The following is a 23,332-nucleotide window of genomic DNA, read 5'->3' as shown; positions in this document are numbered from 1 at the left end:
TCTGCAATTGTTGGAGTCCGGTGGTCCCTGGTGCCGGGGCCACTTGCCTGGCCTGGCCCCGTTTGGGCAGGAGTGAGGGAGGGTACCCCACAGATTTTCTGACTTTGTGAAGTTTATGGGCTTTATTCTTTGTTCCTTTTCTGTTCCTGTAGATCTCTGCTTGTTCTGGTTGTTGATGTTGCCGGTCTCTTGGGTGTTGGCTGTTGGGTATCCCATCTTGCTATTTGGTTGGTGCAAGTAGGGGTGCTTCTCTATTGTTTCAGAGCTATCTTCCCTCCCATTGAAATGGGATCTTTCTGTTTTGTACTGGTGCTTGACTATGACCTTCACTGGCATCCAGCTCTGACTAACTTTTGTCTGAGTCTGACTTCAACATGTGACCCTCGGATACCCATCTCCCAAGTAGCTGGGATTACACTTATAATAAGTTGACCCTAGCCTACTATCTCAGGTCTAGATTCTGTGATGTATAGCATCCTCATGAACATGGATTATTTAATTTTACCTTGAGATGCACTAGGTATAAACCATCCATGAATCCATTGTTTCTAACATTATATTCATATTAAATTCTATGTTTCCTGGTAACAGTGATAGAGGAGGGGAAGTTTCAAGCTTAGAAAGGATATTTGGGCACTGAGATGATATAACTAAAAAAATTACAATCAGCAGAGTTGGAGCTCAGATATGATGATTTCATGATGCCGATGCCATTCAAATGTACCACAGCCTTTGTTAATTAAATATTCAATTATTTCCTATTCCATTCATAAAGACTAATATATAATATATATACATATATACACACATACTTGTATATTTATGTTCATATATATGCAAATATATACATACATATACATGTATTTGTATGTTCATATGATGTAAAAATCAAGCAGATTATCTGACACTAGGTATAAGAAAAATACTCACGACATCTTCGTGAATATTATTTGTAATATTTATAGCAAGAAAGTGATGTTTAAATCATTAAATATTTTGGTTTTGTTTAGTAAAGGTTTTTAAAGTAGTTTACATTCAAATTTGTATGTTGCTCATACTATAAAAATATAGTAACCAGAATACATAAGTCAACAATGTGACATAAGAAAGATAATTTTATCATACATTTACTACATTACAACTGTCCTGGAAAGTCATAAAATGTTAATTAATATATCTCAGTGTATCTCTATACATATAGCTATACATGTTTCAGTACAAATACAAACGTACAGGTCTTATTGCCTTTAATCTCGGCTCAGGGTGTGGTGTCCTAACACAGTTCAATAAACTATTTTAAAGAATATAAATTTGTTTTCTCATAGCCTGGAAGCTAGAAATCAAAGACCAAGTTGGATCTGTGTCCTAGTTTGCAAATATCTACTGTCTCAGAGTCCACCCTTGCTAAGGAGAAGAGAGAAAAGGAATGAGGAAAAGACAGAGAAAAAAATCTAATTAGTATCTCTATTCAAAAAATACTAATTTCATAAAGGTATATCATATTTATGGTATCTCCCTTCACAAAAATACTAATTTTATAAAGAAATCTCACACTCATGACCTAAACTAAATATATTTTTTTAAATGTTTCCACTTCTGAATATGATCAAACTGAGGATTACTGTTTTCAAATATAAATTTTAGTGGTGACACATTTCAGTCCATTGGACACATAACATTATTTAAAATTCTTATTATTATAGTAACTAAGCTCATAATCAGTTTTAATTATTATTAAAATGGTATTCTTTTTCAGCAGAACCTACATTGTAACAGAATTCCATTTATCTACTTTCTTTCTAGAGTATGAAACTAGGGCTGATAAAGAGATTTTTTTTCTGTTATTACACAGATTTTCTTTCCATAGCCAATAGTAGGTATGGACAAATTCTCTAATAAATTCTACATCGGACTTAGTGTAATTTTATATAAGAAGCACCAAGTTTCTTTCAATGAAAGAAAAAGAAATGTTTTCTACTGAAATGCTCTTATTGGTGTTTTACCTTTAGAATATTATTTAAGGAGTAGGTGAAAATGTGTACATGGATAAAATGTTGATCAGGACAATCTCTAGTCTGAAAATCGGGCACTTTATTGCTAAGAATTTAGTTGAATGCTGAAGAAAGAATGGGTTTCTGAATGGCATGTATAAATTTAGAAAATATATGTAGAATCACAAAGAAAAGAATTAGTGATTGCTCACTGATGACTTTATTATTCCTGTTCATCATTTATCAGTCTCCCAGAAGAACAGCTCGAAATAAAACAAGTAATTTATTTGTCTTTTAGTTATATTTTAAAACATTGGTTTTACACTTTAAACTGTATTCAGTAAGGTATATATGGATACACATATATATTTACACACACGCACATATATATGAATATATATACATACACACATTGCTATCAGTAAATTCAAACAGCAGTAAATTAAAATGTTATGGTATAAACACATTAAGTTTTTATATTAGTTTATATATGCAAAGATAAGAATTCAGTGATTAGTGAATAAATGTAACACCTACACACACCCATACACAACAAATAACAATTAAGTCAAAATTGTTAATCTAATCATTTTTCAGCCTCAAGGTCTATCAATAATTAAATATAAACATCCCAGATGCATCTAAATCTCAGAAATACTTCCTTTAAATTAGAATGACCGTATAAATTGGATCAACAGGCATACTTTCATGACACATTAGGCAGTTTATTTTAAATGTATTAATTATAAATACCGTTCCCCATACTTAGTCTTGTTTTATTTCAGGGCCTGCTATCTACATGATAAGCAAATGAATTTAGCCTCCAAGTGCATATATATATATGTGTGTGTGTGTGTGTGTGTGTGTGTGTGTGTTCCATCTAAATAAACAATACTCACACTTTGAATTAACCTCTGAAGGCTTTACCAAATTTTCTCACACAGAACAAGTTACGGCACAGTACAGCTTTTGTATGAGATATAGTTCAGAAAAGACTTGTATGTTCATCCTTACATTAGGACCATACACTTGAGACCATTCTATTTCATGGCTGTAATACAAAGGAGTAGAAATACATATTATCTGAAAATATTTCAATCTATCTTACTTTCCAATTTTTATTTTTAATATTTTTAATATTAAATTAGAAGTAAATTTTAAAAAGATGTAATTGGTAAAAAATATAATCCTTGTTATTTGGGTGATCTTGTGCCTCCCCTATGCTCATTGGTCTTTTTTTTTTTCAAATTTTTATTATCAAACTGATGTACAGAAAGGTTACAGTTTCATACGTTAGGCATTGGATACATTTCTTGTACAGTTTGTTACCTTGTCCCTCATACCCCTCTCCCCCCTCCCCCTTACCCTTTCCCCCTCTGAGGTGTTCAGTTCACTTACACCAAACAGTTTTGCAAGTATTGCTTTTGTAGTTGTTTGTCTTTTTTTACCCTGTGCCTCTCAAATTTGGTATTTCCTTTCAATTTCCTACTTCCAATACCAGTATACATGGTTTCCAATTTACTCAGATAAGATTATAGAGATAGTGTAGGTACAACCACAGGAAGGTGATACAAGAACATCATCAATAATAGAAGCTACAGATACACATAGGACGTTGAAAGTAGTTACAACTGTTTCCATAACATGGAGCCTCTGATTTTCTTGCGATGATTAGTAGTAGCTCAATAGCAATATACATATGAACACATAGATGATGGTAAACAAAATGATTGAAATAAGTGGTTTATTGTTTTTATTATTATTTTCCATGCACTATGTGAAATTATGCATTTTTTTGTTTTTCTTTCCTATAGTTTTACACCTGATGTCACTGTAACTAATTTTGTTACCCTGAGTATTGTATACACATTTAACAGTACTAGTACAGTTATCCTGATACAAAATGAACAATGGACTGAGACCGATAATTGTTTTCCTTCAAATTGTTTAGAACATAACTGTTCTTCAGAGTTTCATAGAACACTAGACCAAATAAAAAAGTTCTTATTTTAAACTTCTGTGTGTATAATTGCCTGTATATGTGTCTATGCTAATTTAGAATGCTTAAGTAAATGAAAGTGCCCTTTGTTTCAAAGTTAACAGAAAAAATGAACGTAGTTAAGTTGGTTTAAAACCAAGGAAACATAGAAATATTGGAATTGCTCTCTACACTGACTTCTGTACTGGTTCAGTGCATTCACTAAGTATTTCTGTAACATAATGAAACTAAGAAATCAAGCAAAGACAAACTGATCTCAAATAATGTAATTCCTTGGAAAGACAAAACCAAGTTTAGCAAAATAAAGCATCCAGAAGGTCATAATGGTGAGGGGTACCAGGGAGTCACAGGGAAAGGGGTAGATGAATGAAGAGAGGAGAAAGTACAGTCAAGTGTCCATTGTTTTACTCTACAACGTTAAGAGAAATAAGAGAAGGAGAATGATGGGGGAATGTTCAAAAAGGTGATATTCATCATGATATATATATATATATATATATATATACATATATACATAGTATTCATAGACTGCCTTATTAAATGCCAATCCTTTTATGAATACATATAAAATTTTTAAAAAATCACCAGGCACTGGTTGCACATGTCTGTAATTCCAGCTACTCAGGAGGCTGAGACTTGAGGATTGCACTTCAAAGCCAGCTTGGGTATGAGATTCTTATTTTCAATAAATTATTCAGAAAAAGCTGAATGTGGCCATGTTACTTAAGTGGTAGAGAGCTATCTTTGAACACAGAGAGGATGAGAAATAGAGCCCAGTCCTGAGTTCAAGCCCCAGGACTGGCAAGAAAGAGAGAGAGAAAGGGAGAGAGAGAGAGAGAAGAAGAAAGAAAGAAAGAAAGAAAGAAAGAAAGAAAGAAAGAAAGAAAGAAAGAAAGAAAGAAAGGAAGGAAGGAAGGAAGGAAGGAAGGAAGGAAGGAAGGAAGGAAGGAAGGAAGGAAGGAAGGAGAGAAGGAAGGAAGGAGAGAGAGGAAGAAGGAAAGAAAGAAAACACAATAATCAAATGAATAGAAAGCAAATCACACTATTTCTCTAAATACAGAAGACAATATTCTGTAATTTATGTATAATATGAGGTATTAATATTGTGAAAATAGCTTGATGAACAGGATTTTTTTTTTGCAGTGTTGGGAATTAAACCAAGAATCTTTAGCATGCTAGTCATGAAGTCCACCACTAACCTACATCCTCACAGTTCATTTTAACACCACTAACAACTACTAGAAATCTTGCATTTTCATTACCCGAAGTATTCTTTTTGCTAATCTGGTCTTTAATTATTAATTGATAAAATCCTGCTCGAGTCCACTGGAAAAATATCACTTCTCAGCTGGCTGTAGAGACAACTCATTGATTCAGCAATGAAAACATTAATTATTGGCATAGTTTTCTTATTTAGGATTGTGCTGCAGCTGTTGGTCCAGAATCTGCCATTCTATGTTGCTGCTGTAAAAATTGGTGAATATTTTATACATGAAATCTCAACTATGCCACAATAACCTCAATTTAGGGACTTTAGGTCAATGTATCTGAAAATTTCAGAGCCACAAAGGACAATTTTTAAAAATCAGTTGGTCCAAGGGAAAGAAAACGAGGACAAGAAGGCCATCTTTCAAAAGGGCAAAGGAACAGGAGCAGTGAAAGCCAGCTTTGCTCTGGGGAAGGTCTCCCCACCCAAGTGGGAGCAATTCCCTCCCCAACAGCTTTCAGCCTCAGGTAAGCACAGCCAGAGGCGGTACCACCCCTTGGCAGATGTGCAGCACAGACAAACTGGTTAGTCCTAAAAAGCAGAGAGTAGCTCCTGGCAGAGCAAAAGAGAACCTCATCTACCTCTGGCATAACCCACAAATGCCAGTCAGGCCACAAAACTCACCCTCAAGGAAATCAGAAGCTCCTTTATTGGACTGGAAGGAGGACACAGGGGAGATACAAACATCCCCCAAATAATGAAGAGCTCTTTTTTAACCAATTATAGCTGTTAAATTTTTTCCTTAGTTTTTTGCATCACATATTATATAATATACATTGTATTATATATAATTTATTTCATTTTGGGCTGGGGATATAGCCTAGTGGCAAGAGTGCCTGCCTCGGATACACGAGGCCCTAGGTTCGATTCCCCAGCACCACATATACAGAAAACGGCCATAAGCGGTGCTGTGGCTCAAGTGGCAGAGTGCTAGCCTTAAGGGGGAAGAAGCCAGGGACAGTGCTCAGGCCCTGAGTCCAAGGCCCAGGACTGGCCAAAAATAAATAAATAAATAAAATAAATAAAATAAAATAAAAAATTGGTGTTTTCCTACATTCGCCTCTATTTTTTTCTTTTTTGTCTCCTCTCTCTCTCTCTGTCTCTCTCTCTCTCTCTCTCTCTCTCTCTCTCTCTCTCTCTCCTATCTTATCTTTCTTTTATTCTTTTTGAACCTTTCCACTTTTTTTCTCTGAATTTAAATCTCAATCATAATTCCTTTGTTCCTGGGCTGGGAATATGACCTAGTGGTAGAGCGCTCACCTCATATACATGAAGCCCTGGGTTCGATTCCCCAGCACCACATATATAGAAAACGGCCAGAAGTGGTGCTGTGGCTCAAGTGCCAGAGTGCTAGCCTTGAGCAAAAAGAAGCCAGGGACAGTTCTCAGGCCCTGAGCACAAGTCCCAGGACTGGCAAAAAAAAAAAAAAATCACTTTGTTCCTTTAGTCCCTTCATCTCACGATTCTTAACTCCTCTCCCTAAAGTTACTTCTAACCTGTAACTGAAGGTCCTGCACTACTTCTAGGATATTGCTATTGCAAGGTTTCTTAGTTATTGGATGCCTAGACAGACGGTATGGGTATTCAATTTGAGTGTGTCAAAGGGGTTCTTTTATTAATAATTTCAGCCCAGGTAGATCTAAACAAAAGGACAAATATCTTCACTGGTTATAAGGGTATATAACCCAGCTCCTGAATCACAATCCCCCTCTTCTGAACCTTACACACTAAACTACTGAGATCAGCGCAATTGCAGGAATCAGGGTTGGTTTTTGCCTTAATTGTGTTCTGTGACAGCATTGAATCTGTATTGAATCTGTTCATTTATCCAAAATGGGTGAGAGGGAATTTACCTACGATAGTGAACTTCTAAGATTTGTACAACTACTGGGCTGGGAACCAGGTGGATTTCTGCCTTAAAATAGTGTTGCCATGTGCTATTCTTCTTTGCAAAATGGGAAGACAAAGCACAAGAAAAAAGACAAGCCAGAGAACCTGGAACCTCCCCCTCGCCCCCCCCCCCCACCAATAACACTCAAAACAAACAGTCAATGGAGGAGTCAATGAAAAACCTAGAGGATAGTTCTCAAAATGCTCCACAAGCACTACTGGTAAATGATCAGTAAAACGATGGAAAGCATGCAAGCAGCCATATGTGAATGCCAGGAGGCTAACCAAAGATTTATAGAGGAATTCATGGCTTTCTCAAACAAAAGCCTCAATAAATTCCAACAGAAGGAAAATGAGTACAATGAAAGGAGAGACAAATAGCAACAAGAACGTAGAGCGAGCACCCAAATCCAAATTACTGAAGCTTAAGAAATCAACACTGAACCTAAAAGAAAACTATAGCACACAGATGGAAGCCATAAAGAATGACCACTTATAAGTAAGAAATAAAAAACAAAGTACAAAGTCTGGAATCAAGAATAGATTATACAGAGAAAAACAGTATGGAGGTTCCTCAAAACATCATACTAATACTAAGTGAAGTGAGCCAGACCCAAAGAAACAAACTGTATGGGTTTCACTCATTGGAAACAGTTTCACTCATTGGAAACAATTAGTTCTTGTCTAGGATAGTTCTAGCAGAGGAGTACAATAGCTCAATAGCAATTTACATATGATCATATAAGATGGTCCTAAGCAAAATGAAATATAAGACTTGGAAATAAGTGGTTTGCCTTTGTTGTAGTTATTTCCAGTGTACCCTATGAAATTATGCCTTTTTCTTTTGTTTTTCTTCTCCATGGTTTTATCCTTGATGTCACTATAACTGACTTTGGTACACTGGGTATTGTATGTACATTTATTGGAACTAGGGGAGGGGAACACCAAAATGGAGAGAAGGGTAAAAAGAGAACCAATTCAACAGCAATATTTGCAAGTCAATAGGTTGTAAACCAACTGTATAAGTCTTGGGAAGGTAGGGAGGGAAGAAGGTGAGAAAAAAATGAAGGAGGAGGTAAAAAACTTTTTAAGAAATGTACTCATTGCCTTACATATGTAACTGTAACCCCTTTGTACATTACTTTGACACTTAAAAAGGTTTAAAAAATAAATCAAAGAATATTTACTATGCAAAAATATTTACTATACAAAAAATATTTACTATGCTCTAAACCTCAGTTTGAGGGCCAGAGAAGATTAAAGGTAGAAATGTGGTTTTGGTAAGCTAATTTGGATGAAATAATTCCACATAGAAACAACAATTTACCAAGTGTAGGAGAATATATTCAATCACAGAAAGTAGCAAAAAGCACGAAGACTTCACACTTATTTGCCTGTTGATCATCTGGCTCTGCTTGCTACACTGCATTTAGAAAACAAAGAATAGACTAGGGAAATTAGCAAACTGATCTCATTCTATTTGATTAGATTTACAAATAGAGGGATTCTAGTGTGTTCCAGAGCTTCAGACTACACTAGACCCCAATCAAAAATATCTTTTTTTTTTTTTTTTGAAACTAGCTGTTGGCTGTCAGATGGGAGGAAGGAAAACAAAGGAGACATCTGTTCCTGAACACAGGGGTCATGCTTTGGGACCCATTATGTTTATACAACATATGTGTAACGAAGAAAGAGAGCTTTAAAAGCAAACTTGGTTTCCATCATTTGAAGTGCAGTATCAGGTTGGGCTTTGTAGTAGGCTGGAATAAAGAAAGTCACCTCCAGGCACATCATATTCCAAGCCCTTTCTTCCTGTCAGTACGTAATCCCTAACCAGCATTTTTTCACTCAGTAATAGTATGTTAAATTTGCTTTATAAATAAGGATTTGACATTGTTTATGCTTCCGTATTCTGTAAGGATAATATGATATTTCCATATATTTTGCACATCATCATCTCATTCTTATATGTTAAAGGTGACTGTCTAGAGATTTGTTTTAAAGAATGAACACTGCTTAGTAAAAATACAAAATCATAGAGAAATGGGAACTTCAACATTTGTTTTTTTAAATTATTGTGTTAATTGATCTATGTTACATACAGATGTGCATTCATGGGTTGCAGTGTGATAAATGAACACTCACAAAGTGCTGTGGAACAAATAAGGTTTGTCAGCACTTGCTACTTTTTTCATCCTTTGTCTTTTATGAGTGTTGGAAAGCTTTAAACTCCTCTTGTGCAGTTCTGTAGAAAACATATATGATAATTATTTTCCAAGAGATGACATTTTCCATTCTATGTTTTTAAAAAGATGTGTTTAGAAGAATTTATGTAATTGTCTTAAATTTCATTAGAGTTTTAATACTTTAAAGTGTACCACAAGTGAGAATTGATTTGTTTATGTTGAATAGCCTTCAAGTAACACAAAGGATGTTACTTAAATATCCTTGATGATAGTAAGCTCTGTGGTTGATGATACTTATCACTACTATAATGATTTGTTTCGTATGCAGGTCAAAGCACTGTTTCATCACAGGGAGTATTGATTTTTTAATTTTTCATTAATTTTATTTTAATATTTTAATTGTAATTGTCAAACTGATGTACAGAAAGGTTACAGTTTCATACGTTAGGCATTGGATACATTACTTGTACTGTTTGTTACCTTGTCCGTCGTACCCCCACACCCTCTTCCCCCTTTCACTTTCCCCCCATGAGGTGTTCAGTTCACTTACACCAAACAGTTTTGCAAGTATTGCTTTTGTAGTCGTTTGTCTTTTTGCCCTGTGTCTCTTGATTTTGATATTCCCTTTCAGTTTACTAGTTTTAATACCAGTATACACAGTTTCCAATGTACTCAGATAAGATACAGAGATAGTGCAGGTACAAACACAGGAAGGGTATATGAGAGGGTCATCAATAATAAAAACTACGGTTTCACATAGCATGTTGAAAGTAATTATAGTAGTGATATAACAGTCGTTTCCCTAATATGGAGGTCATTTCACTTAGCATCATCTTACGTGTTCATAAGGGTATAGCTATTGGGCTCTCGTGATCCTCTGCTGTGACTAGCCTAAACCTGTGCTAATTATTCCCTATGAGGGAGGCCATAGATATTCACTTAGTATAATTTTTCCCAAGTCGTTCCATTTCCATACCAATGGGGCAATGTCATTATTTCTGATAGGGGCATAAAATTCCATTGTGCATATGTACCAAATTTTCCTGATCCATTCATCTACTGAGGGACATCTGGGTTGGTTCCATAATTTTAGCTATGACAAATTGTTCTGCAATGAACATTGTTGTGCTGGTGGCTATAGTGTGTTCTTGTTTGTGGTCTTTTGGGTAGATGCCCAAAAGTGGGGCTGTTGGGTCATAGGGGAGCTCTATGTTTAGCCTACTGAGGAATCTCCATACCGCTTTACAGAGGGCTGAACCAGTTTACATTGCCACCAACAATGAAGTAAGGTTCCCTTTTGGCCACATCCCCTCCAACATTTGTTATTGTTAGTTTTCTTGATGTAGGACATTCTTACTGGGGTGAGATGGAATCTCAATGTTGTTTAGATTTGCATTTTTTTTATGGCCAGTGATGTAGAGCACTTTTTCATATGTCTCTTGACCATTCTCATTTCCTCATCAGAGAAGTCTCTTTTTAAGTCTTTAGCCCACTTATGGAGAAGGTTATTGGTTCTTTGCAGTTTTGTTTTGGAGGAATGTAATTTTTCTAGTTCTGCATATACTTTAGATATGAGGCCTTTGTCCCTTGTATGGCCAGTAAAGATCTTTCCCAATCTGTGGGCTTTCTGTTTATCTTGTGAGCTATGTCCTTTGCCCTGCAGAAGCTCTACAGTTTGATGCAGTCTCATTTGTCCAACTTTTCTACGATTTGTAGCATTTCTGGGCCTTTGTTAAGGAAGTTCCATCCATGTCATGGAGCCCAAGTGTTTCTCCTACTCCTTCCTTTAGTGTTTTCAGCGTATCTGTTTTAATTTCAAGGTCTTTGATCCATTTGGAATTGATTTTGGTGCAGGGTGATATATAAGGATCTAGTTTTAATTTGTTGCATGTGTTGAACCAGTTTTGTCAGAACCATTTGTTAAAGAGGCTATCTTTCTTCCATCCTATTTTTTTAGCTCCTTTATCAAAGATTAAGTAGGCATAGTTCTGTGGGTTCATTTCTGGGTCTTCAATTCTGTTCCATTGGTCTTCAGCCTGTTCCGGTGCCAATACAAAGCCCTTTTTTGTTACTATAGGTTTATAACAAAACTTGAAGTTTGGTATTGTATTTCCTCTAGCATTGTTTTTTCTGCTTAAGATTGTTTTTGCTATTCTTGGTCTTCTATTGTTCCATATGAATTTCTGCATTGTTTCCTCTATTTCATTAAAAATGGTTTTGGGATATTAATGGGTATTGCATTGAATTTGTAGATAGCCTTTGGCAATATTGCCATTTTGACAATATTATTCCTCCCAATCCAGGAGCTTTGGAGATTTTTCCATTTCCTTAGTTCTGCCTTAATTTTGTTTTTCATGTTTTTAAAGTTCTCATCATAGAGGTCTTTCACATCTTGGGTTAAGGTTATTCCTAGTTACTTTATGTTTTTGGAGGCTATTGCAAAAGGAGTTGCTTTCCTGATTTCAGCCTCTTTGTTTGGATCATTAGCATATAAAAAGGCCATTGATTTTTGAGGGTTTATTTTATATCCTGCAACTTTGCCAAAGTTTTGGATCAGCTCTAGTAGCTTGGGGGTAGAGTCTATGGGGTTGTTTAAGTATAGGATCATGTCGTCTGCGAAGAGAGTAAGTTTAACTTCATCTTTTCCCATTTGGATCCGCTTTATATTTTCTTAAAAATATGGAATGCTTCACAAAGTTGCATGTCATCCTTGCACAGGGGCCATGCTAATCTTCTCTGTATCATTCCAATTTTTAATATATGCACCGCTGAAGCGTGCACTTGAATAATGATTTTTGAATCTTCTTAATGGGCCGTTTCATATTGATGCTCTCAAAGAAAGTTTCTTTTACTCCAGGGATTCAAAATAATTGGTCTAACATTAAATATTTAGAGCCTAATGGACATTTTAGATTTTACTAGGTCTACTTAACAGATGTTATCTGCAAAATTTATATTTGATACTCCTTAACATTTTATATATAAGCAATTTATTGTTTTCTAATTTTCCTCACATTTAGATATGTTTCACTAACTTTTGACTGTACTTTGTTTTTAACCAATTATCTAATTGTCCTTATCTTCAAGTCCAGTAATTGATCCTAGAAATGAATTCCATCCAAGCAAATTACATTATTTGGCCAAAATTGCTTAACATACTCACTCACTCACATGTCCTTCGCTTTTAGTGTTTCTCCTACTCATGTGTGTACTCATCCCAAATTCTGTAATTCTGAACACTTAATATCATTTCCTTCCATTTTTTCTTCTGCATCTCAGAAATGTGATCATCAATTACATTTCCTTTGAAATTTTACCAATAATCATTTATTATTACTATAAAATTTCTACATCAATTCAACTGCTCCCTAAATTCCCATGCTACTTTTGCATGTTATTTTTTTAAATTTAATTTTTTATTAATTGAACACAAATTTTTTGACAAGGTGTTGTGCAAAAAGGGTACAGTTACACAGTAGGGCAGTGTGTACATTTCTAGTGATATCTTACTCCCTGTTTTTCTTTCCCTTCTCTAGTGCAGGTAGACATATATACAATATACAATGTATCAAGAACATATACAGTAGCCACGTGGCCAGGCCCAAGAAAATTCGCCTAGGGCTTTAAATGTAATGTCGATATTAGACAATATGTCGACAGTAGTCTTATATGAACGTACATACATAGCTTTTGAGCTATTGTATTCCACTGAGAGGTCAATTTTTGACCTTTATATATTGAGTAGTTGTTTGGTTTTATTTACATACTGTTGGGTCGCTCCCCCAAAGCTGTGGGAAATATTATTTGACAAGCAGTTTTTGGTTTCACAGACCTGGTCTCTACTGTCTCTCCATCTCCCTTTCTTAACAGTCATATATCAGGGAGATCATGCCCCTTTGTTTTCTGTGTTCTAGGCTTTTCTCACTTAACATTATTTGTTGAAGTTCTGACCATTTTCCTGCGAATAACAATATTTCACCATTCCTAATTGCTATGTAGTATTCCATTGTGTATAAGTACCATATTTTTTGGATCCATTCATCTGTGGAGGGGCATCTGGGTTGTTTCAATATTTTGGCTATTGTGAATTGTGCCGCGATAAACATGGAAGTACAAATGTCTTTCTGATATCTTGGGGCTTGCTGTTCAGGATAGATGCCTAGGAGTGGTATGGCTGGGTCATAAGCTAGGTCTATATTGAGCTTTTTGAGAAACCTCCATAGTGTTCTCCAAAGTGGTTGTACTAATTTGCACTCCCACCAACAATGGAGAAGGGTTCCTCTTTCCCTGCTCCCCCTCCAGCATTTGTTGTTGCCTGAGTTCAGAGTATAGGCCATTCTAACTGGGGTGAGATGGTATCTCAGGGTTGTTTTTATTTGCATTTCCTTTACTACCAGGGATGTTAAGCATTTCCTCATGTGTTTCTTTGCCATTTTTATATCTTCTCTTTAGCTCTCCTTTGCCCATTTCCTAATAGGTTTATTGGGCTTGGAGGGGCTTAGTTTTCTGAGTTCTCTGTAGATGACCGATATCAGGCCTTTGTCTGTTGCTGTGCTGGTAAATATCCTTTCCCATAAAGTTGGCTGTCTTTCTATTTTGGTGGCTATGTCCTTAGCTGTGCAGAAACTTTTTAATTTGTAGTAGTCCCATTTGTCAAGTCTTTCCCCTATTTGTTGTGCCCCTGGGACTATATTCAGGAAATTTCTTCCTGTGCCTATAAGTTCTAGCGTCTTTCCTACTCTGTCCTCCAGCAGTTTCAAGAATTCAGGTCTGATATTGAGGTCCTTGATCCATTTTGAGTTGATCTTGGTGCATGGTGATAGGATTGGGTCTACTTTGAGTTTTCTGCATATGGCTGCCCAGTTCTCCAAGCACCAGTAGTTGAAGAGGCTATGTTTATTCCATTGCATGTCTTTAGCTCCTTTGTCGAATATCAGCTGACTGTAAGAGTGCGGTTTTATTTCTGGATCTTCAATTCTAATCCATTGCTTTTCTGATCTGTTTTTATACCAATACCAGGATGTTTTTGTTATGATGGCCCTGTAGTAGAGCTTAAAGTCTGGTATTGTGATACCTCCTGCACTGCTTTTTTTGCCTAGAATTGCTTTGGCTATTCTAGGTTTTTTGCTGTTCCATATGAATTTATGGATTGCTTTCTCTATTTCGGTGAAGAATGTGACTGGGATTTTGATGGGGATTGCATTGAATTTGTATAACAATTTGGGCAATATGGCCATTTTCACTATATTGATTCTGCCTACCCATGAGCGTGGGAGGTCTTTTCATCTCCTTGTGTCTTCTTTGATTTCCCTTATTACATTTTTATAGTTTTCATTATACAGGTCCGTCACATCAATGGTTATGTTGATCCCTAGGTACTTCATTCTTTTTTTGGCTACTGTAAATTGAATTGTTTCCATAATTTCCTTTTCTGCTTGTACATTGCTGGTGTACAAAAGAGCTGCTGACTTTTGTGGATTAATTTTGTATCCTGCTCCTTTGCCAAAATGGTTTATTATGTGTAGGAGTTTGGGGACTGAGTTTTTTGGGTCCTTCAAATATAAGATCATGTCATCTGCAAATAGGGATAGCTTTATTTCTTCCTTTATTTATTTCTTGCTGATGTGGATCCCTTTGATGTCCTCCTCTTGCCTTATTGCTATGGCTAGGGATTCCAGCACTATGTTGAAAAGAAGTGGGGAGAGTGTGCATCCTTGTCTTGTTCCTGAGTTTAAGGGGAATGATTTAAGTTTCTCTCAATTTAATATGATGTTAGCAGTTGGTCTGTTGTATATGGCTTTTATTGTTTTGAGGAATGTTCCATCTATTCTTCTTCTCTCCAAAGCTTTTAATAAGTATGGATGTTGTATTTTGTCAAAGGCTTTTTGGGCATCGACTGAGATAACAATGTGATTCTTGATTTTAGTTTTGTTTATGTGGTGAATTACATTGATTGATTTACGGATGTTGAACCATCATTGTGATTGTGGGATGAAGCCTAATTGGTCATGATGTCTAATTTTCTTGATCAGTTTCTGGATCCTGTTAGCTAATATTTTATTGAGAAACTTTGTGTCTGTGTTCATTAGTGGTATTGGTCTGTAGTTCTCTTTTTTTTGTTGGTTCTTTGCCTGGTTTGGGAATGAATATGATATTAGCTTCATAGAATGAGTTTGGGATTTCTCCCTCTGTTTCTATTTCATGGAAGAGTTTGAGGAGTATTGGAATTACCTCCTCACTAAAGGTTTTGTAGAATTCGTTGGTGAATCCAACTGGGCCTTGGCTTTTCTTTGTTGGGAGGTTCTTGATTACCTCCTGTATCTCACTGTCAGTTATTGGTTTATTTAGTTGATTTATTTCTTCTTGGTTCAGTTTGGGCAGTTTATACTTCTCTAAGAATTGATCCATTGCTGTAAAATTATTGTTTTTTTTTAGTGAGTAGTGGTTCTGGAAATAGTTCCTTATTTGAATATCATGTGTACTTGTTGCTATTTTTCTGGTGGAGTCCCTGATTTTACGAATATGAGTCCCTTCTCTTCTTTTTTTTGTAAGTCTTGAGAGGGCTCTGTCAATTTTATTTACTTTCTCAAAGAACCAGGTTTTAGTCTTATTTAGTTGTTGAATGGTCTTTCTATTTTCTTTTCTTTTTTTTTTTTTTTTTTTTTTACCAGACCTGGAGCTTGGACTCAGGGCCTGAGCACTGTCCCTGGCTTCTTATTGCTCAAGGCTAGCACTCTGCCACTTGAGCCACAATGCCACTTCTGGCCATTTTCTGTATATGTGGTGCTGGGGAATTGAACCCAGGGCCTCATGTATACGAGGCAAGCACTCTTGCCACTAGGCCATATCCCCAGCCCTGGTCTTTCTATTTTCAATCAGATTTATCTCTTCTTTAATCTTTGTGATCTCTCTCCTCCTAGTCCTTTTAGATTCGGTCATTTCTTGTTTCTCTAGTTGTTTTAGTTTCATCCTGAGGTTATTCACCTGCTCTGCTTCCATTCTTTTAATATGAGTGCTGAGGGCAGTGACCTTGCCCCTCAGTACTGCCTTACCTGTGTCCCATTGGTTTCTTTGTGATGTATTTTCATTGTCATGTGGCTCATGAATTCGTTGATTTCATCTTTAATTTGGTCTGTGGCCCAAGTGTTGGATAGCAGTGTGGGGTTTAGCCTCCAATAATGTGTATAGCTTCTGTGGTAACCTTGTTATTGAGGGTTACCTTTAATCCACTGTGATCAGATATATGGGATGACGTCAATACTTTTGTATTTGCTGAGGTTCTTTGTGTGGGCTATGACATAGTCTATTTTGGAATATGATCCATGGGCTGCTGAAAAGAAGGTGTATTGGGTCTCTGTAGGGTGGAAGATTCTGTATAGATCAGTCATATCCATTTGGGATATGGTGTTACTTAGGTCCTCAGCTCCCTTGCTGATCCTCTGGGTGTTGGATCTGTCTCTTGGAGAGAGTGGGGTATTAAAATCACCCACTATGATTGTGTTTGCGTCTATCTTCTTCTGCAATTTTGTGAGAATTTGCTTGACATATGTAAGGCCTCTTTTGTTGGGTGAGTATACATTTATCATCGTGATGTCTTGATTTTAGATTTTTCCTTGTATTAAAATATAGTGACCTTCTTTGTCTTTTTGAGTTGATTTTAATGAAAAGTCCAGCTTGTCTGAGATCAGAATGGCTACAACTGCCGTTTTCGTAGGTGCGTTTGCTTGGAAGACCTTGCTCCATCCTTTCATTCGGAGCCTGTTTTTGTCCCTTGCTGTAAGGTGGGTCTCTTGTAGATAACAGATGCCAACTTTTTGTTTGCGGATCCATCCTGCCAGTCTCCTCCTCTTTATCGGAGAGTTTATACCATTTATATTCAAAGAAATCTAGGATAAGAGGGTTTTTTCTCCTTCCATTTTCTTGTTGGGCTGTTTTTTCTTCTTTTTTTTTTTCTTGTCTTTAGTGAGCTTCTCTTTCTGTTGGGCTCTGGCTATTGTAGTTTCCATCTGTTTCTGTCTGTTTTTCTTGTACGATCTCTGTTGGGTGGGATTCCCCTCTTATAATTCGCTGTAGGGCTGGCTTTTTATTCACATACTCCTTTAGATCCTCTTTGCTATGGAAAGATCTGGTTTTCCCTTCAAATGTGAACACCAATTTCACTGGATATTTAATCCTGGGTTGCATATTGTTTGCTTGTAGTACTTGGATGGTGTTCTTCCACTCACTTCGCGCTTGATAGGTTTGTGTGGAGAGGTCTGCTGTTATTCAGATCCTCTTCCCATTGTAGAAAATTTCTTTCTTCACTTTGGCTGCATTTAGAATTTGCTCTTTATTCTTGAGATCTGAAGTTTTGAATATTATGTGCCTTGGGGTGGCTTTTCTGGGGTCTGGCCTGACAGGTGTCCTATAGGCTTCAGTTACCTGGATGGGGTCCCTTGTGAGATTGGGGAAGTTTTCTGCAATAACTTTATGGAAAATATGTTGAAGCCCTCTGCTCTGGTATTCGGCTCCTTCTTCTATTCCAATTATGTGCAGATTATATCTCTTGTCTTTGTCCATTAGTTCCTGGATTAGTCTGCCCTGAAGTTTCACCGTTTCTTGGAGTGTGGTAATTTTCTGGTTGTTGTCGGCTGCTTCATTGTCCAAGCGAGAGATTCTGGATTCCATATGGTCAATTCTTTGTGCTGTGGATTCAATTGCGGAGTTTATGTATGACAGAGAGCTATTTATGATTGTCAGATCAGCTCTGATCGTGGAAATTTCTTCCTTTAAAGAGTTGTATTTTAAATCTATTTTTTCATGCATTTCACTTCTCAGGATGTTAAGGTCTTCTTTAACGGAGGTTTGCATTGTATCCATTTTGCTTCCATTTCTTTCTTGGCTTCCTGGATGTCCTTCAAGACTTCCACTCTAAACTCCTGGAATTGTTTTCTGATTTCGTTTCTGACGAATTCCATCATTTCTGTTAACATGGCCTCATTTGCTTTTTTATTCTCCATCTCCTCTTCAGTCATGCTGCTTTTTGGAACTGGCGAGTTGGCTTGCCCTTTGATGAACTGTGTTATATTTCTTTGTGATTTTCGCATCTGGAGATCTGTGGGTGGCATCCCTGGTTTGGTTTTGTGAGGGTCCGTCAGTGGGATCCTTGTGTCCTGGTGTCCTGGCTCTGGGTTTGGGTTTGGCTGTTGCACCTTGCTTCCCAATGGGTTAGCGTGACCTTCTCGGTTGTTGCTGAGGTGGTCACTCTCTCTGCACTTGGGGACCGGTAGGTTCTGTGTCTTTCTCTGTGGGACAGTGTCCTGACGCTGTGCTCTGCTGACCCTAGTGTGCCCCTGTTGGGGGTTTACTGGTCGCTGATTCAGCGTGGCATGGAGGCTTATCGATACTTTGGTTTTTTTTTCCACTCTGTATCTTGGTCAGAGGTGCTCACCTCTCAGGAAGTTCACCTTTCTGTGTGGACCGCTCCGGGGAAGGTGTTGTTGAGCGGCCCACCCACTTATGTGAAATGTGCCAAACTGAGTGGGCACGAGCTGATGGAGAGCTCTGCCCTCCTGTATAGGCGTGCCTACAAGAGCGGGCGCTGTCACTGTGGCCCCGCCTACCTGTGCGGGATACGCCTACCAGAGCAAGCCCCAGGTTGTTGGGCTGTGCTTGCGCCCTCCTGTGAGTCCACTGTGGGGGGAGTATGTGTGGGCCCCAGTGGGATCAACTGTCCAGGCAGGGGTTAGCGCCCTCAGACTGTGCCTCTGCTGTGAGGGGGGGGGCACATGATCAGGCCCAGATATCCCTACTATGCTGGTATTGCCCACCAGCACCTGTGATTTTAGTTGTAAAAGTCTGCAAGGTCCAGTCGCCTCGGGTGGGGCTTGCACTGCCGGCCATCCCCCGGCCCTGGTCCTGTATTGTGTGTGTGTCCCGCGCCACCATTGGTCCTTCGGGGGTGGAGCTCTGTGGTGTGGCAAAAGGTTCTGGTGGCGTCCCTGGCTCTCCCCTTCTGCACTGCTGGGTTCCCCAGATGCTTACGTCTGTTTCCAGTGTGTACCCAAACTTCCCGTCACCGCCGTGTGTCTTGGTCCACACTCTCCCTAGTGTCCTTGGAGTCCCACTGTCTTGACTCTGTGCTCCCAGCAGTTGGTTGCTGATCGCCGCGTCCCCGTTCCCAGCCTGGCCCTGTTCAGGCCAGGGTCAGCTGGTGGGGGGAAGGAGCCCCGTAGTTTCTCCAGCTTCATGTAGGTTTTCAGCTCTTCTTTTTTGCTCCTTTTTGTTTTCCTGCTTTTCTCCACTGCTTCTGGCTACTGGTTTTGCTGGGTTCTTTATGTGGTGTTGGGTGCTGGAGTTCCCAGCTCGCTATTCAGTTGGAGTGAGTTGGGGTGCCTCCCTACTCTGGCAGCGCCATCTTCCTCCTCTTCCTGCATGTTTTTAAAACTCTGTGATATGTTATTTTAATATTTCTGTGCTCTCCAATTAGTTTTCCTCGTTCACATTAATTTTATGTGGATAAACCAAATTTTGAGAGCTTAAACTTTGCAAATTTAATTATTCACTTGTTGGGTTGTTTACACAGCTACTAAATTCTGCTGCTGAAAATCACTTTCTTAGGCTGATTTGTGGCATCATAGCTTCACACACACACCATGAATCATCCTCTATTTACTGAGACATGTACATAGTTTCTAATTTCTTCAAAGTGTTGTGTCCATGTAGCTGCCCTGTATTCTAAAGAATATCTACCTCTACCTCTATTTTTTTAGCTCTTTATCAAAGATTAAGTAGGCATACTTCTGTGGGTTCATTTCTGTGTCTTCAATTCTGTTCCATTTTTATATATGCAAATTTAAAAATAATCTATAGTATTGTTTTTCCCCCTTACTATAAATCTTTGGGATAATTAGGGTTAGGTTTCTATTTTTATGTTTAAAATTAGTGTTAGAAAAGGAGTACGTTATTGGGTAAAACTACAAACCATTTTAAACAGTATCCAGTGATTGCAGCTCAGGATGACAAAAAGTGTAGGCCCTTACAGAACTATGATGCAAGCTGAGTAAATACCTAGTCTATCAATCAATGTAAAAAATAAAGAGCTATCAAGTTGATTTGTTTCAGGGACCTTGTGTCTTCAGAAGAACACTGTGCAATATGGAACTGTAGTTTACATTATTAGCCTGCTGAGATCTGCAGCTGCCCTTGTAGACAAGATCTAGAGCTCTGGTGGATGGAGTTTCTTAATGAACAGGCAGGAGCCATCTCTGATGGCTGTAGCCTGGACTCTGCACTGCTTAAGTGCAGGTGGCCCTGGGGTATAATTGAATTCTTCCTTATATATCAGTGTGGTTGCTACCCAGATTCTTGCTGTCAATACAACTTGGAAGTAAACTAGGTTTTAAAGGCTAGTTTGCAGATTATACCTAAAAGTCAAAAGGTGAATTCTAGAATTATTTAGTCCAAAGGTAGGAGGTTGCTCTTATCTGCAGCCTAGATTCTTCACAGCCTTGGGTGTGTGCAGGAATGAGGTGTAACTGGATTCTGTACGGTTCCCAGTTATGGAGGTGTGGCTAGTAACTGGCTTCCCAATCTCAGTCCAAACCAAAAATAAACTAGTTTTGTAAGACCTGTTTGGTTTTATTTGCAGTGAAATGTTGGACACGTTAGGTTTTATAATCCCTCAAAGTGGGGCTGCAGAATCTTTTAGCCTGATGATCTTGTCACTGACTGCTGCCAGGGGAAGGGCTGCAACTCATTTGTCTTTTGTCCACAGCCAGAGAAGAGTAGTAAAATGTATCACATACCTTTACCTTTTTCCAATATGGCTGTACTTCAAGTATTTCCATTAAAATGCTCTAGAGGCCTATTTTCACCTTTCAAATATGGGGCATTTCATGGTTGTGGAGAGTAGGGTTTCCTAGCCAGATATTCTCCCAGGTAGATGTCATTGGTGGGGTATTCATGGTTCTTGATGATGTTTCTGACTGTCCAGTGGTGTGGTGAGTTTTCTGTGCACCTAGTTATGACCGGTTCAGCTGTGCATTTCCATCCCTGCTTCTTTTCTTAGTGTATTATTTAAATTCCCTTCTGAAGGTGTGTGTTCCACTTAGCCTGTCTCCACAGCCAACCGTGTGCACCACCTCAATGGGAACCTGTCTTCTTCTGCAGGCAGTATAAAATCTTATTTTTAGTGTATATCTCTGTATAATTATAGCTTACTTGGTGTGATTCTCTAGAGATGGTGTACCTCCTGGGACTCTAAACCTCAGTTTGTTCAGAGAGAGCTTAAGTTGTTCCCTGTTCTTACTCTGTCATCTTCATGTTGATTCTCTTCATTTATTCTTGTATGTTCATTTATCTATCTTTGGGAGAGTAAGTGGGGAGTGAAGAAATTGTGGGACAAAGGGTGAACAAATGCAGCTGTGATACTAGAGGCTATGTTGAAAATAGAGTATACAGCTTGCGGGTTGAGATGGGATGGAAAAATTAGGAGAGAATCAAGGGTTGACAGAGTTAAAAAAAGAAATATACTCTTTACTTGAATTACATAACTGCAAGCTCTCTGTACATGACCTTTATAATAACAGAAAGAATGGCAAATCCTTTGTATATCTACTCTAAGAAAATAAAAAAAATTAAAAAGAAATAAAAATGGCATACTTTCTCGATGCTTTTTAAGAAGTTACAATTTTTACTCTATTGGTATGTGTTTTAATGGCATGAAGACAATGAGAAAGATGGGAAGTTTGTTCTACTAGAAAGAAAATAAATGTCTTTAACTTTGCCATAAGCACATTTGCTTGTGTGAAGATTTATATGATCTACTTTGCATAATGAACATTTTATGCCACATTATCTGCACTTGGTTTACAAATTTCCCTAGCATTTCACAACAATTATCAATGAACATATCAAAGTGTCAACTGTCCCAAGCTGACATTTCACTTGAAAATTATGAAAGAGATTTGTTTTCATTTTGATTGTTGTTGACAGTTTCAGGCAACTTCTTATATAAGGAAAATTACTGATAAAATTTTTCTCTGTATTTTAAACTTTTTGCCTTAGGCAATATTTAATTTTACTGCTGGTAGAACGGTATACATCCACATAATAATATTGACTGCCTATGTTACTGATAACAATTTATTGAGTTAAAATATGGAATCAGTACAGATTTTATGCTAATGTTTAAGCCAAAATTGTAAAAAAAAAATTTACGTTTAGCTCTTTAGTGTACCTGTATTTTAAATCCAATAGCTTCAAATATATATTATTTCTCATCTTATTAGTCTTACTAAAACATCATTGCATATATTCTAGGTAGGTAAATATTTCTAGTAAACAATGATTTATATTGCATGTCAATTTCCAATCATTTCCTAAAATAAAGGCATACTTAAACAATTACAGTAAAGCAAAGAATGTAGTAAATAGCCAACCATTCAAGTTTCTTAGAGAACTGTATGTTTTCTTGACAGATGTGTTGATCAAACCATAGTACAGAATAAAATCTAAAACATTTGAAGTAATATTTTTCTGACATACAATGATTGTTACCATAAAAGATACATTTAGAAAGTGCTTAACCATATTATAAAGTATAAAAAATAGACATTTGATAAGGTGTAATTGATATATAAATATACATATGTAGTGAGAATTACTAAAATTTTAGTCAAAATGAGGTTTCAGGGTATATAAGAATAGAACAATATGTTCTTTACATACACAGATGGCAAAACCACAATTGTCTTGGTATATTGTAACATAGAATAAAGAAAATATGAATGTCCAACCTGTTGACTGTCAGGGTCTTTAGTACCCTGCTCCCTCCCCCGACCCTCAGGAGAGACAGGGAAGGCACACTCTGACCTGAGGAGCCAAGAAAGGAGAAGGGTCAGCAGACTGCCCGCACACAGCCCTCCCTCACCGGAGGACAATCAGATGGCCTGGGAGTCAAGTGGGTACAAGATCTCGTTTATTGGGGAAGTACCTGACACTAATATAAGGCACAGGA

General features: G+C 37.5%; 1 non-coding gene across 1 annotated transcript; it reads right to left on the bottom strand.

Annotated features, from left to right (window-relative positions):
* Positions 1-12,006: 12,006 nt before the first annotated feature.
* Positions 12,007-12,112, bottom strand: LOC125356989. Its single transcript, XR_007212021.1, has one exon. It is a non-coding gene; the product is annotated as a U6 spliceosomal RNA (small nuclear RNA).
* Between the last annotated feature and the right edge of the window lie 11,220 nt (positions 12,113-23,332).

This window comes from Perognathus longimembris, chromosome 8 (assembly GCF_023159225.1).
Source record: "Perognathus longimembris pacificus isolate PPM17 chromosome 8, ASM2315922v1, whole genome shotgun sequence".
Lineage (NCBI taxonomy): Eukaryota > Metazoa > Chordata > Mammalia > Rodentia > Heteromyidae > Perognathus > Perognathus longimembris.
This window is presented reverse-complemented; position numbering and strand designations above follow the sequence as displayed.